This window comes from Lagenorhynchus albirostris, chromosome 10 (assembly GCF_949774975.1).
Source record: "Lagenorhynchus albirostris chromosome 10, mLagAlb1.1, whole genome shotgun sequence".
NCBI classification, from domain to species: Eukaryota; Metazoa; Chordata; class Mammalia; order Artiodactyla; family Delphinidae; genus Lagenorhynchus; species Lagenorhynchus albirostris.
The window spans coordinates 97,558,405-97,571,657 of NC_083104.1; the positions used below are offsets into that span (position 1 = coordinate 97,558,405).

Here is a 13,253-nt window from a genome sequence, read left to right on the forward strand (position 1 = left end):
TTTTTTAAAAAATATGCATCAGTGACCTGTTACCCTATTACGTCTTGTTGAAAAGATTCAAAGTAGAAAATTCCTAGGAAGGAAAACGATTGACGTCAATTATGGTCTAATCCTACCTTAAAGAGACAAATGTATATTTATCTTAAGTTTGTTTCTAGCTTAAGAACTGAATTCTTACATAACATGGAACAAATAACGATAACCAGGCCATTTAATATTTTACGGCCTTTAGTTTTTAAGTATTCTCTTTGTATGACATTTTCCAGGGATTTTGCAGGAATATACTACAAGGACTTCTAATGCTAAGCTCCATCTCTCCACCCCTCATTTCTACTATATTCCTCTCTACCTAAAAGTTGATGCTTCTTAACAGCTTCTTGCTGAGTTGTCATAAAATCTAAGCTAACAGTTTCAGGGAAGGACCACTTACTATATTTCAAGGCTGCCCAACTCATTTTGGACATTTTGAAAGTTCAAAAGTTTTTACTAATATTGAGTTAAAATCCACATCCCTGTTTTTTAAATTCATTCAGTTTAATTCATTAAAATCCCAAGTCAAAAGCCAATCTATTTATTCCTCTATTCACCTCCTATCAATCAATCTATCTATCTTTGCATTTACCTCAGGATTTAAAGATTTGTTAAATATCACCTAGATCAGTTAGTTATCAGATTATCTCAATTTCAATATCCCTCACCATTTTCTTATCCAATCACCTCTCTATAGTAATGAGAAACTTACCACTAAGTAAACAGAGCTCTACATAGATGCTTTGGAAGAACTCAAGGATGGGTACACATGTAGCTTCCATCTCTTAGGAGCCCAAAGAACAAGAAAAGTATACTATTTTCATTTAAGGACTAAAAGAAAATAATGGTTTAGTTTATTTATGGATGTGGTAGATATTACCTTGCTCCTAGATATCTAGTTCTCTCCTTCCAGACACACAGAAGACTGCATTCTTTAGTCCCTTTGCAGGTGAGCAAATTCATTTGAACTCATATGGTCAACCAGTTAGGAACAAAATTGATGCGTGTCTGCTTGTGCAAAGCATTTAATTGCTAGGGTGAGACCTGCTCTCTTCCTTCCCTTGCATGGTGGTTATGGAGGAGGCCTTGTGTGGAGGTGGCAAGATGAACAGATCAAAGCAGCTTGGATCACAGAATTCTCATATGGAAGAAAGAACATCTGCCCTGCAGCAAACTTCATGAATAAGGAATAAACTTTTGTTGTATTAAGTCATTGAGATGTGGGAGTTGCTACCATAGCATGAGTTAGTCTACATTAATTAATCCAATGGTCAACTCTAAAGGTCTGCATTCCCTAGAAATGTACAATTTTCTTGAGAAACTGTTTGCAAATGGCTTGTGACGGGACTGAAGTACGGGAGTGAGTCTCTTAACTAGCGATGAGTGAGCCCAAGCTGCTATATCTTTACCTAGTCCATGATCTTATTTAAACCTCAAAACATCAGGGTGAAGTTGTTAATATAATACCCACATTACAAATATGGAAGTGGTATAGTTTGCTGTAGAAGCATTTTTAAGTTGGAAAAAAAAATCCCAAAGGCCTCAGAACGTATTATTCAAGAGTTTTCAAGTGTACGTTGCTGTAAGAGGGAAATAATGGATATATATGATAATCACGTTCTTACATTAATCAACTGTTAGCGTCTCTACTTTTCCATCTAACATATATATTAAAAGGCCACCTCCCTCTTGTATGTTTTGGAAAAAAGGCAGTCATCTCACTTCTGTTCCTGAGTTGCCATCTATGGAGGTACTTTTCTGAGACAATCTTGTTTTCTATGGGAGTTTCCCAGCTCCTCTTGGGTTCCGTTCACTCTGCTGCCCATCACCACCTGGCCCTTTGGGATCACTATCTTCCTAGGTTGAACTACTTCTTTGCTGGCCTCCATGGATGAGTGAAGTGGGTCAGGCCACACCCCTCTTCTCTTCACTGGCCTTTCATCAATTTCCCATAATACAATCATAGAGGCTTATAATTGATTCACTGAAAGGTTGGGGTATTTGAAGAGAATACAATACAGGAGAATCAATTAAAATCTTAATGCTAAATATAAGTGCTCTCAAAGTTCAAGGGAAAAGAACCTACTTTTAAATTAAGCCATTTCCAGGATATTCCTACATGCATATTCCTCACTTCCTTTGACCTTAGTCATAAGATCTGCCCTTCCTCCTTCTTTCTGAGAAAGTTTTCATCATCAACATTTATAGTATCCATTTCCACTCTCCTTTATGAAAACCCTGCTCTTCATGTAAGGGTTTTACCCTCTGATCAGTCTCCTGTGTCCACTGGGCTAATTTATAGGCCCCATAGAGCTCAGCAGGAAGTTTCCCAAAAATGGTACTGGGAGAGTCCAGGGGAACCTTTGACCCTTCCAAGTGCCTTCCTCTCCTCAGACTCTGTCAGCTTGAGGTGCAGCTTTGTTTCTTTTTGTTCCTGATAGTTAGCCAGTAATTGTCTTATAACACACATGCAGAACACATTACATGCACACATCACATTCATTGCAAAGACCACTCAAAATTCTCTGAACAACTCCGTCTATGTCCATATTAAGGAAAAAAATCATTTTCCTAACTACAGTATCATCTTCACTTATTCCCTGCCCTCAGGGGTGCTAGTAGTTAGCAGTACTGAGCCTGACAATAGCAGGTCCCAGAGACTCTTCATCTTCTCCTTTTCAATTAAAGTCCAGGATCTCCCAAATCGATCAGAGGGCCAGCCGCACACTGATGTCCACTTTGTAGCTGTATCAAAACCCAGATGTGACATTACTGCTTTTGTTTACCTGATACTCAGGAACATTCTTAGGTAGGACCTCTTTCTCACTTCCCTGGACAGACTATGGGCTGGAAATTGGGACAGGAGAACTGGGTCTTCCAAGCCCATTACAAATCTAGCACTAATTTAAAAACAATTATTAGCGTACTTCTTTCACGTAGACAGAAACTGATACGTGTGCTTCTTTGTACTTTTCCATTATTTGATGACAGTCTATAAAATTCTATAAATACATCAGTGCACATGAATTTGGTGGTGGCATTAACTTTTCTGTTTGACTGTAATGAGAGGATATCCTGCCATCAATGCATTCCCCAAATAAAAATAATGTTCTTAAATCTGTCATTAAACTATCATCCTCCTTCACACACTGTTTTGAATTGAGATGGTAACTGCCCCACCCTGACCCTGTCATCAGATCAGTTCCTAAGCTCTCTCTATTCTTTCCTTGTAACATCTCTGGCAAATATGCCCTTTCTTCATTCCTTTTTGTGATGGCTAAATTATTGTGATATTCTCTCCCCTGACTTCCAGAAGCTCCATTCAAGCCTGCATACTAGGCACTAAACAGAATGAAGGATTAAAAAAAAAAGTATTTTTCATGCCTCTTCATTGATGTCAGTAATAAATAACTAACATTTATGCAATGTCCCTTCTATATGGGTACTATTCTAACTGCTTTGTGTGTATCGTTTCTCAATCCCTCAACAACCCTATGATGTCAGTAATATTATTGCCCCCATTTTACAGAAGAGGAAACTGAGGCAGGGATAGGTTAGTTAATATTGCCACAGTCACACATCTGATAAGTAGTGAAGCTGGGATTCATACCCAGGCGGGATGAACTCCAAACCTGATCACCATGCCGTGCTGCTTCAAACTACAAATGGAAATAAAGGTGACTGCTTTAATAAAATCCCTCAATCTAGCAGGGAGTATGTTAGAACTGTTTAGCAGGCATTAGCTCCAGACAACAAGCACAGACCGTTGACATGGCCAGTGAGCCATGAACCTGGCGAGGAGGAAAGCCATGCATTACGCTGAGGCTTTTAGAAGTGTGGGCTCTCCTACAAGAGCACGCGTGGAGGAATTTCTTTTCTCGTTTTTTCTTTGTACCACTTTGGGAGAGACATTTGTTGCACTCTGTGGATCTAGAACCAGAGAATCGAGCTCAATAATACTAAATCTTAAATTTATTCTTATCTCGGGTACCTTTCTGATTCTGGCTGATAGCAGGTTGGAATCGAGGGAATAACTTAAGAACAGCAGTTCTCAGGATATTTTAAATTAAAGTTGTTTGGGGATTCATCGGGCCTCAGAATTCTCCTCTAGGTAATTCAGTTTATGGATTTGGGAGTAGAGACTTTTATTCTTATTTTTAATTTGATTTCTGACCTGTTTCTCTCTCTCTTTTTCTTTCTCTCTCTCTTTGCCCCATTTCTCTCTCTTCCCAAATATATGAATTTGAAATTTGCTCCTCAATAGTTAAAGCAAACAAGGCAAAGAGTTTGAAATAGATGGCAATCCAATTGGAGTTCACTTCACCCAGTTTTATTTTTAATCCACATAGCATACCAGTTTTCTCTTTTCTATGTACTAAAGAGTATGTCTTTTGTTTATTACATTGATGGGGAAGCTGAAGCGTGTACATTTAAATACTTTGCCTTGTGACGTAAGCAAGTCAGAGTCAGAGCTGAGATTCTCACCTAGGTTTCTGAATCTCAAAGTTTTTAAATGCTCTATACCTTCCATAGACATCCTTTCCTATACTGCGATTTCCCTGAAGGCAAATGCTGTACATCGTCATGTTTTTATGCCCCGTACCACTGAGAAGAATGATTGCTCAGTAAGTGTTTTTTGGAGTTGCTGTATTTTGTTCTAGGACTCTCTGTCCTTTTCCCCTTTGCAGATTATCATAAAAATTTGTAGAACTGGCTTTCTGTCCATTCTGTTGACAAACCCTTTCCCCAAAGTACTGCCTTTTGATTAGATTGGCCTCAGCCTCTGAATGCTGGATGCCCTCCAAGGCTTGCTGGTGGAGATTTGATGCCATCATTTGACTTGGAGAGTGGCACTTTGGTGGCACTAGTGGAATAAGTCCAGTAACTGAGGGGCACATCAATGATGGGTTCAAATCTGGGACACATTAAGGTAGTTGTGTGGACACAGCAGCTCTGGAGACATGAATTTTCATCTCTATCTTGATGCTACATTTTTGCTACATTTGAACCGGCAAGCTTTCCAATGATGTACTCGCAAGCTTAACGAGAGCCCCTATCTTCTTATCCAACTGTTTGGCATTGGAGTGGGTAGTATGGAGGCAATTCACATCCAGTCTTTGGTGTTCTGCCGTGGGTGACAGTATTTGGATGCCTCTGTGATTTTTCCAGGTGTTGGCTGTATTTGACCCAACTTCCTGCCAGCTCATAGTGATGTGGCTCTAGTACGGAAACTTATCAACCCATCTCTGAACCTGTTTGCTCATGTATTTCAGCATGACCATCAGCATTTGTCTGCAGGGTTGCCTGAGAGGGTTTATAGTGGTGGCTGACTGTCTAGTGGGGAAAAAAGGAGCTGTCCATGAGAGCAGAATTTAATTTTTATGATGATGCTTTGAGCTTTGATTGTATTATTAGCGGGGGTAATGCAAAAAAAAAAAAAAGAAAAGAAAAAAAAAAACAACCAGAAACAGAAAATATCAGCTCAGGTCATTAGTACTCCATTCTGCCTTGTGAGATGGAACAGAAAACCTGCACCAAAGCTGAGTTAGCTTTAGATATCAGAGTTCAACAGGGAATTAGGATCCAATGGGATGTAACGGACTGGGGAAGTCTGGAACTCTGTTTTAGGAAGAACCAAAGAATTAAGAGGAAGATTGCTTATTGATTCTTTCGTATATGGTTACAGCACACACTCACCACATTCACTTATGAACACTGACTATGGACTTGGTGCTAGGGATACAAAAATGCATCAGACCCAGCGTGTACTAGCAAAGCATTACCAGTTTACTCAGGGCCACCAAGTCCATTGTTATGGGAACTACGAACTTGCAGATGTAGTAAGTATAGGTCGAGGGAGTCAAGTAATTCATCAAAGTACACCCGTTTAGTAGCTATCAAATCTAGGCATTGGATCCAGGCTTTCTAAGTCAAGTGTGCTCCTTGTACAAAGGCGTAGCCACCCAGGTGTCAGTGACTTAATTATAAAGAAACTGAAGGTATAGATAAGGAACTTCATCCACTGGGTATGGGGCTTCAAGGGAGGATTTGAATTACTGAGGAACCAGAGGATGGAGAATTTTGTCTAGTGGGAAACAGTTACTAGAGAAGTAGGTACCAAGGACCTGTGGAGCCCATAGCAACAATTGTCTGTGCCACACAAAGGGGCATTTGTCGTACGACTTTTATTATAACTCCATTCCTGGGGATCAGGATTGAGTTTTAGGGTTGGGAGTAGGGTTGGTGATGAGCTACTCTGTTGAATTTAGGGATGCTCAACTACTAAGTTTAGAAGGCTAGGTTTAGAAAGCATGGAGCAAACTAGATGATTTAATCTAGTTTGTTTTGAATAGGTATATTTTTGAATGACTTCTTCAAAATATTTGAGTACTGATTTTACAGAATAAGTACTGTTATTAAATCAACATGCACTATTTCCTTTTCAGAACTAAAAAATCATCAAACCTCAGAGTTGAAAATGATACTTTACTAACTAAACATTTACAACCACAAGTTGAACAAAACATATTATGCTTCATATAGACCGACTATAATTATGTAAAATAAAAGGTTTAACTCACAATTGCTGTTGGTTTGAGGGGCTTTTATTCTTCTGTAATTTTGTGGGATATCCCTCTTCTATGGTCAGGCTTAAGAATCTTGGCGTCTGTGGTAGGGCCATGTGTTTTATCCTTCCACATCAACCAAGAATACCCAGCACCATGAAGCTGGCTTGGAGCTAAGGGTCTACTACTCAATTCTGCCCTGAAGATTGTTGGTCTCAAACAGGGTTAATTATTAGAGGCAGGTGAGGAAAGACTCCCCAGTTCTGTCCCAGTCCCAGTGCTGAGGGCAATCCACATGGAAGCTACATCAAAGATGACCCACCAAAGAAGATAATTCATTTCCCAGTGTCTGGGGGCTCTCCTTGGTCAGTGCCATGTGGGCAAGTACACAAGCTGTTCTGTTGGGTGTTAGATTGTCTTCATGGAATGGGGTTTGGGGCTATATTGTGGGGAGACAAAGTGACTTGCACCTCTGCTGTGCATAACATAACTAGTCTTCTCTGCATCCTGTGAAGTTAAGGGATGGACCATGCATGTCCATAACATACAACAAGATAAATGAAACACTATAAAAGGCATCAATAAATCACTTTGTTGTTATAAAGCAGAAACTAACACACCATTGTAAAGCAATTATACTCCAATAAAGATGTAAAAAAAAATCACTTTGTTCCTTTGACCTATATCAAGTTAAATATGTGTTTTGCTATCAATTTTTCTGTCTGGAGACATGAATAATTTGTTTCTCAACTTACTTAGATTTCCAGTTGAGCCCAAGAAGACATTGCAAGGTACTGTATGTGATCATTGACCATAGGCACCCCAATGAATAGAGTAATACAGGTATGGGACACCACAGAAAATATTAGTATTACTTTTTAGATTTTGAGAAAGGTCTGTTTTCTCTCACCTTTTTCGGTAATAAACATTATGTATTTATTCTCTGGATAAACATTTTGAAAGTTTTCCACATGACAACTTTTTTGAGCCTCCTTTGATTATTCAAGATAATACTGTTCTGTCCTTTCTTTCTTTCTTTCCTTCTTTCTTTTTTTTTTTTTGCACAATGCCTACAAATTGAGAAATATTGTGGTTGATTCCCGTACTAATTAATCAATTTAACAAATATTTCCTGAGTATATACCATGAGTCAGGCACTATTGCTGAAACCAGGGGTACAGAAGTAAAATCTCTTAGAGATTTTAATTCCCTGAATCTGAACTGTCATAACCCTTACTCCTTACAGTCCTCCAAACAACATTAGGATGGTCATAGACTATTAATGCTACTTGTTGGTTGAATTAATTTATATAAGAGAAAAATCCATCTTCCTTTCCATTTTTTTTAAATTAAAAAACAAACAAACCTAACAGAAGTTTTAATCTAATAAGTTACAAAAGTAGAAAGTTATAGCTAATCCCATCATTTACTCATCTTTGGTTTCCCCTCTTTCTATACTCAACACCAACAATCCACCATACATTCACACATATCTGGCTGCAAGTTATATTCCTAATGAGTTGGTGGAATCACCAAATACTAGCTAATGTTCTCTCCTTATGCCAATAAGAATAGAAGGTCAAGCAAAGGGAATCAAGGAGTAGTACAATGCTATTCTCCAGATGCACAAGGCTTTGGTCTCAAAGTACTTGGCAATGTTCAAGCCACCATAAAAATTTCTGAATGTATTGCCACACCAGTCAAGTTTCTCTTGTTCCTTCAGGCTAAAATCTTCCTTAATGTAAAAAGTAACTGAAGACAAAATTCGCCAAATCTTTTGGCTTCCTTTTCTCCTTGAAAGACCAAGGATATGACATCCTGTGAATGATTTCTTTTCCTGGATTTAGGAATATAAAACTATTAAGTCAAATATTGTAAATTACTTGAGGTGTGACCTTCGTTTGAACTTATCAAGGGTGTCCTGTCATATTTTTAACCATTTCAATATAAACAGGAAGTTATTTGGGGGTGAGGGTACCGAGAAATTTGTTTTTTTTTAAAATTTATTTTGTGAATCAAATGTCTCAGAGGTTCTTGATCAATCTTATTACTTAAGATACAGGATAAGCTATTTTTAAAGCTATTTTTAAAGTAGCTGTTTTTAACTAGCTACTGATATCGTTTGTTATGCACTGTTTACCAGTTAATCTCCAATTTACTCTTATCTTTGAAGTTTTCTTTCAGTAAAGGAAGATGCTTTGACTTTACACTTCCTGTACACTACTTTTTTTAAAATGTGAATGATTGTATTATTTCTTTACTTACCCGATAGTTTCAATTCATTTTTATGACAATTTTACAAGGATTGAAAGCAAAATCTGTAACCCTTTCTGATATACATTCTTGTTCTTGGTACCCTCTTTATTTCAGAAAAGACACATGTATTTTAAAAAGAGTTTAAGATAATTGGTAAGAGTTCTCTTTCTTTTCTTAATGAACAGAATGCTAGTTTATGGGACATGTTTCCATTCAGTCTCATTGATGAAGAACTTCTTGTGGGTCATTGTAAACATTACATTTGAATCTCAACAGCATATAATAAAGGTCTTTACCTGGACTATCAATCTCTACACGCAGTTTGTAAAAAAAAAAAAAAAAAAGTAAATCACAAACCAAAATGTTAAAACAAATAATCAAGTTCTTCCTTATAAAAGCAATTTAATGTTTATTTATGACATTTATGTCTCTGAATAGTAATTATAAGAGATATATCTTGCCAGCTCACAAAACATACCCTTTATCTTGGTGAATATTTTGGCAAATGACTAAATTCAATCTATGCTCAAGGGTCCAACATTCTTCTGTTCAGTGCTCCAAGTTTTCATGTAAGCAGAAAGGGTAGGGTGGTCCCCAGAGAAAGAGAACCAGTCATGGCTTTCCTGACATAGGAGAAGCCATTTTTGGCCCAAGTCATTTTGTGATCTAAGCCTGGCCACAATGCTTGCTCTTGAACAGGTCTCAGTAATTAAGGATCTTAAGGGAGCAAAAGAATGCAGTGGGCTTCCCTGGTGGTGCAGTGGTTGAGAGTCCACCTGCCGATGCAGGGGACACGGGTTCGTGCTCCGGTCCGGGAAGATCCCACATGCTGTGGAGCAGCTGGGCCTGCGTACCGCAAAAAAAAAAAAAAAAAAAAAAAGCAGAAACAAAGAACTGTTATCAGGCAAGAGAAGTGACAATAGCAAAGATACTACATCAGTTGTAAAGACCCCCAGTTCCCCTTCAGTGGTAAAGGTTAGCCTGAAGCACTCAACCACCAGAGCAACTGGACCCTAAGGGAGGATGAGGTTGAACTTTTCTGACCCCCATGACTTCAATTAACTAAAGCTTGGACTCTGTTGACCTCCCAAGCCCCTTCATGAATATGCATATACCCTTAGCTTAAAACTTCCCTACTTTTGCTGCTGGGGAGACACTGCTTTGTGAAAGATACCCGGAGTTCTCCTTACTTGCCGCAAGTAATAATAAATCCTTCCTTCTCCCGCTCTTTGGCTTGGTTGTGTCTTTTGGCTCAACACCCACCAAGAGGCCAACCCAGTTTTCGGGTAACAGTCATTCTTTTGAAGTAGACCTCTTCTGCTTTGGATGGCAGGTCAGGATGCTGTGATAAAACATCCTTAAGATTCTTAGAGAACTTTTGTCCTGTTGAAGGGATCTACTAGGCGCTGTCTTAAATCGTTTTCGGGTCTTAACAAAGGGCCTTACGGACACACTCTTGATTTATTCTTAATTCTGGAGCTTTTTTTTTTTTTTGCGGTACGCGGGCCTCTCACTGTTGTGGCCTCTCCCGTTGCGGAGCACAGGCTCTGGACACGCAGGCTCAGTGGCCATGGCTCACGGGCCCAGCTGCTCCGCGGCACGTGGGATCTTCCCGGACCGGGGCACGAACCCATGTCCCCTGCATCGGCAGGCGGACTCTCAACCACTGTGCCACCAGGGAAGCCCCTGGAACTATTTTTTTCTGAGAGACTCGTTTGCTGGATGAAGAGACAGAAGATGAGCAACAGTTTTATTTATCAACCCAGCAAATCTTGGCCCTCTATATTAACAAGCTGAAAAGTCCTTTCTGGAGCTCCTATCTCTCTTGAAGTGCTTTGCTATACATGGCTAGAAGCACTAAACTTGTAAATTCAAAATTCTGTCTAAAGTTTTCCTTAGCCTGATCTGTAAGGTCTTCATGCATATTTTCTACCATCATACCAAGTGATAGTTCTGCAAATTTTTCAACCTCCATATACTCTGAGGGACAAGAGTCCTCCAGCAGTTCCTCACTGCTTTTCCCTCTACTAAGTTTCCCTGCTACTTTTCCAGCCTTCCCCATCAGCCCATCTCCTACCAAAGCCAGTGCCATGGGTTTTAAATTTTTGTTATGGTAGCACATTTTTAGTACCAATTTTTAAAATCAGATTTCTACTGCTGAATTAAAAAAAAAAACACAAAACAGCAACAACAACAACAAACTCCATCAATTATTTGCTCTTCAGGGGAGCACTTTGAGCTAGGTTTATTGGGCAGTTTTTCTGTTAGTCTTGCCTGGGATCACTCATATGCTGGCATTTGGACTTCCAGTCTCCAGAATTGTGAGAAAACAAATTTCTGTTGTTTAAGCCACACAACCTGTGGTATTTTGTGATTAATTTTTTTTTTTTTTTTTTGCGGTACGCGGGCCTCTCACTGTTGTGGCCTCTCCCGTTGCAGAGCACAGGCTCCAGACGCGCAGGCTCAGCGGCCATGGCTCACGGGCCCAGCCGCTCTGCGGCATGTGGGATCTTCCCGGACCGGGGCACGAACCCGCGACCCCTGCATCGGCAGGCGGACTCTCAACCACTGCGCCACCAGGGAAGCCCTGTGATTAATTTGCAAACTAATAAGGGGCACACATTTTCATTTTGCATCGGTTCCTGCAAGTTATATAGTTAGTTCTGACTTTTTAAAGGATAAGTTTATCTTGCTTTTAGGTGATTCTAACCCAACACTGTATATGAAAGGCAAATCTAGGAAATGTAGCTCCCAGTTTATCTAAGTTGTCAACTCAGCACAGGAGAGCATGAAGATCCCTAAAAAAAGCAAATACATTCTCCTCCATGCAGTGGTCACAGTGTTTGTGGAATATCAACTGCATATTTAATACTTCCCTGGACCCAGAGATGTGGAGATGGGTAGACATATTATGGACCCTGGTACTGCTGAAATGAATTTCCATTTACCTGAACCTGTTCAAGGTGTAGAATTTTGCAGAGAACCTGAACGCTTCTACAGGTGTCTTTAAAATTGTCTTTTAATTGAAATTGCATTTTGAAATTTTCAGTTTGAGTCTTACTTCCATTTTTTATTATTTTTTAACATCTTTATTGGAGTATAAGTGTTTTACAATGGTGTGCTAGTTTCTGCTTTATAACAAAGGGAATCAGCTATACATATTCATATATCCCCATATCTCCTCCCTCTAGCCTCTCCCTCCCACCCTCCCTATCCCATCCCTCTAGGATCTATATTTCTGTTTTTGTGCCAGTACCATACTGTCCTGATTTCTGTAGCTTTGTAGTATAGTCTGAAGTCAGGGAGCCTGATTCCTCCAGCTCTGTTTTTCTTTCTCGACATTGCTTTGGCTATTCGGGGTCTTTTGTGTTTCCATACAAATTGTGAAATTTTTTTGTTCTAGTTCTGTGAAAAATGCCATTGGTAGTATGATAGATATTGCATTGAATCTGTAGATTCCTTAGGGTAGTATAGTCATTTTCACAATGTTGATTCTCCCAATCCAAGAAGATGGTATATCTCTCCATCTGTTTGTGTCATCTTTAATTTCTTTCATCAGTGTCTTATAGTTTTCTGCATACAGGTTTTTGTCTCCTTAGGTAGGTTTATTCCTAGGTATTTTATTCTTTTTGTTGCAATGGTAAATGGGAGTGTTTCCTTAATTTCTCTTTCAGATTTTTCATCATTAGTGTGTAGGAATGCAAGAGATTTCTGTGCAATTTTGTATCCTGCTACTTTACCAAATTCATTGATTAGCTCTGGTAGTTTTCAGCATCTTTAGGATTCTCTATGTATAGTATCATGTCATCTGCAAACAGTGACAGCTTTACTTCTTCTTTTCCTATATGGATTCCTTTTATTTATTTTTCTTCTCTGATTGGTGTGGCTAAAACTTCCAAAACTATGTCAAATAATAGTGGTGAGAGTGGACAACCTTGTCTTGTTCCTGATCTTAGTGGAAATGGTTTCAGTTTTTCACCATTGAGAACGATGTTGTCTGTGGGTTTGTCATATACGGCCTTTATTATGTTTAGGTAAGTTCCGTCTATGCCTACTTTCTGGAGGGTTTTTATCATAAATGGGTGTTGAATTTTGTTGAAAGCTTTTTCTGCATCTATTGAAATGATCATATGGTTTTTAGGCTTCAGTTTCTTAATATGGTGTATCACATTGATTGATTTGCATATATTGAATAATCCTTGCATTCCTGGGATAAACCCCATTTGATCATGGTGAATAATCCTTTTAATGTGTTGTTGGATTCTGTTTGCTAGTATTTGTTGAGGATTTTTGCATCTATGTTCATTAGTGATATTGGCCTGTAGTTTTCTTTTTTTGTGACATCTTTGTCTGGTTTTGCTATCAGGGTGATGGTGGCCTCGTAGAATGAGTTAGGGAGTG

At 39.0% G+C, this 13,253-nt stretch overlaps 1 protein-coding gene across 1 annotated transcript in view; it reads left to right on the forward strand.

The window, feature by feature from the left end:
• The window catches only part of LOC132527957 (uncharacterized), a gene marked incomplete at its 5' end in the record, with an annotated part of 192,872 nt that overhangs the window by 126,866 nt on the left and 52,753 nt on the right, over window positions 1-13,253 (forward strand). The gene's annotated exons all lie outside the window — the stretch shown is intronic.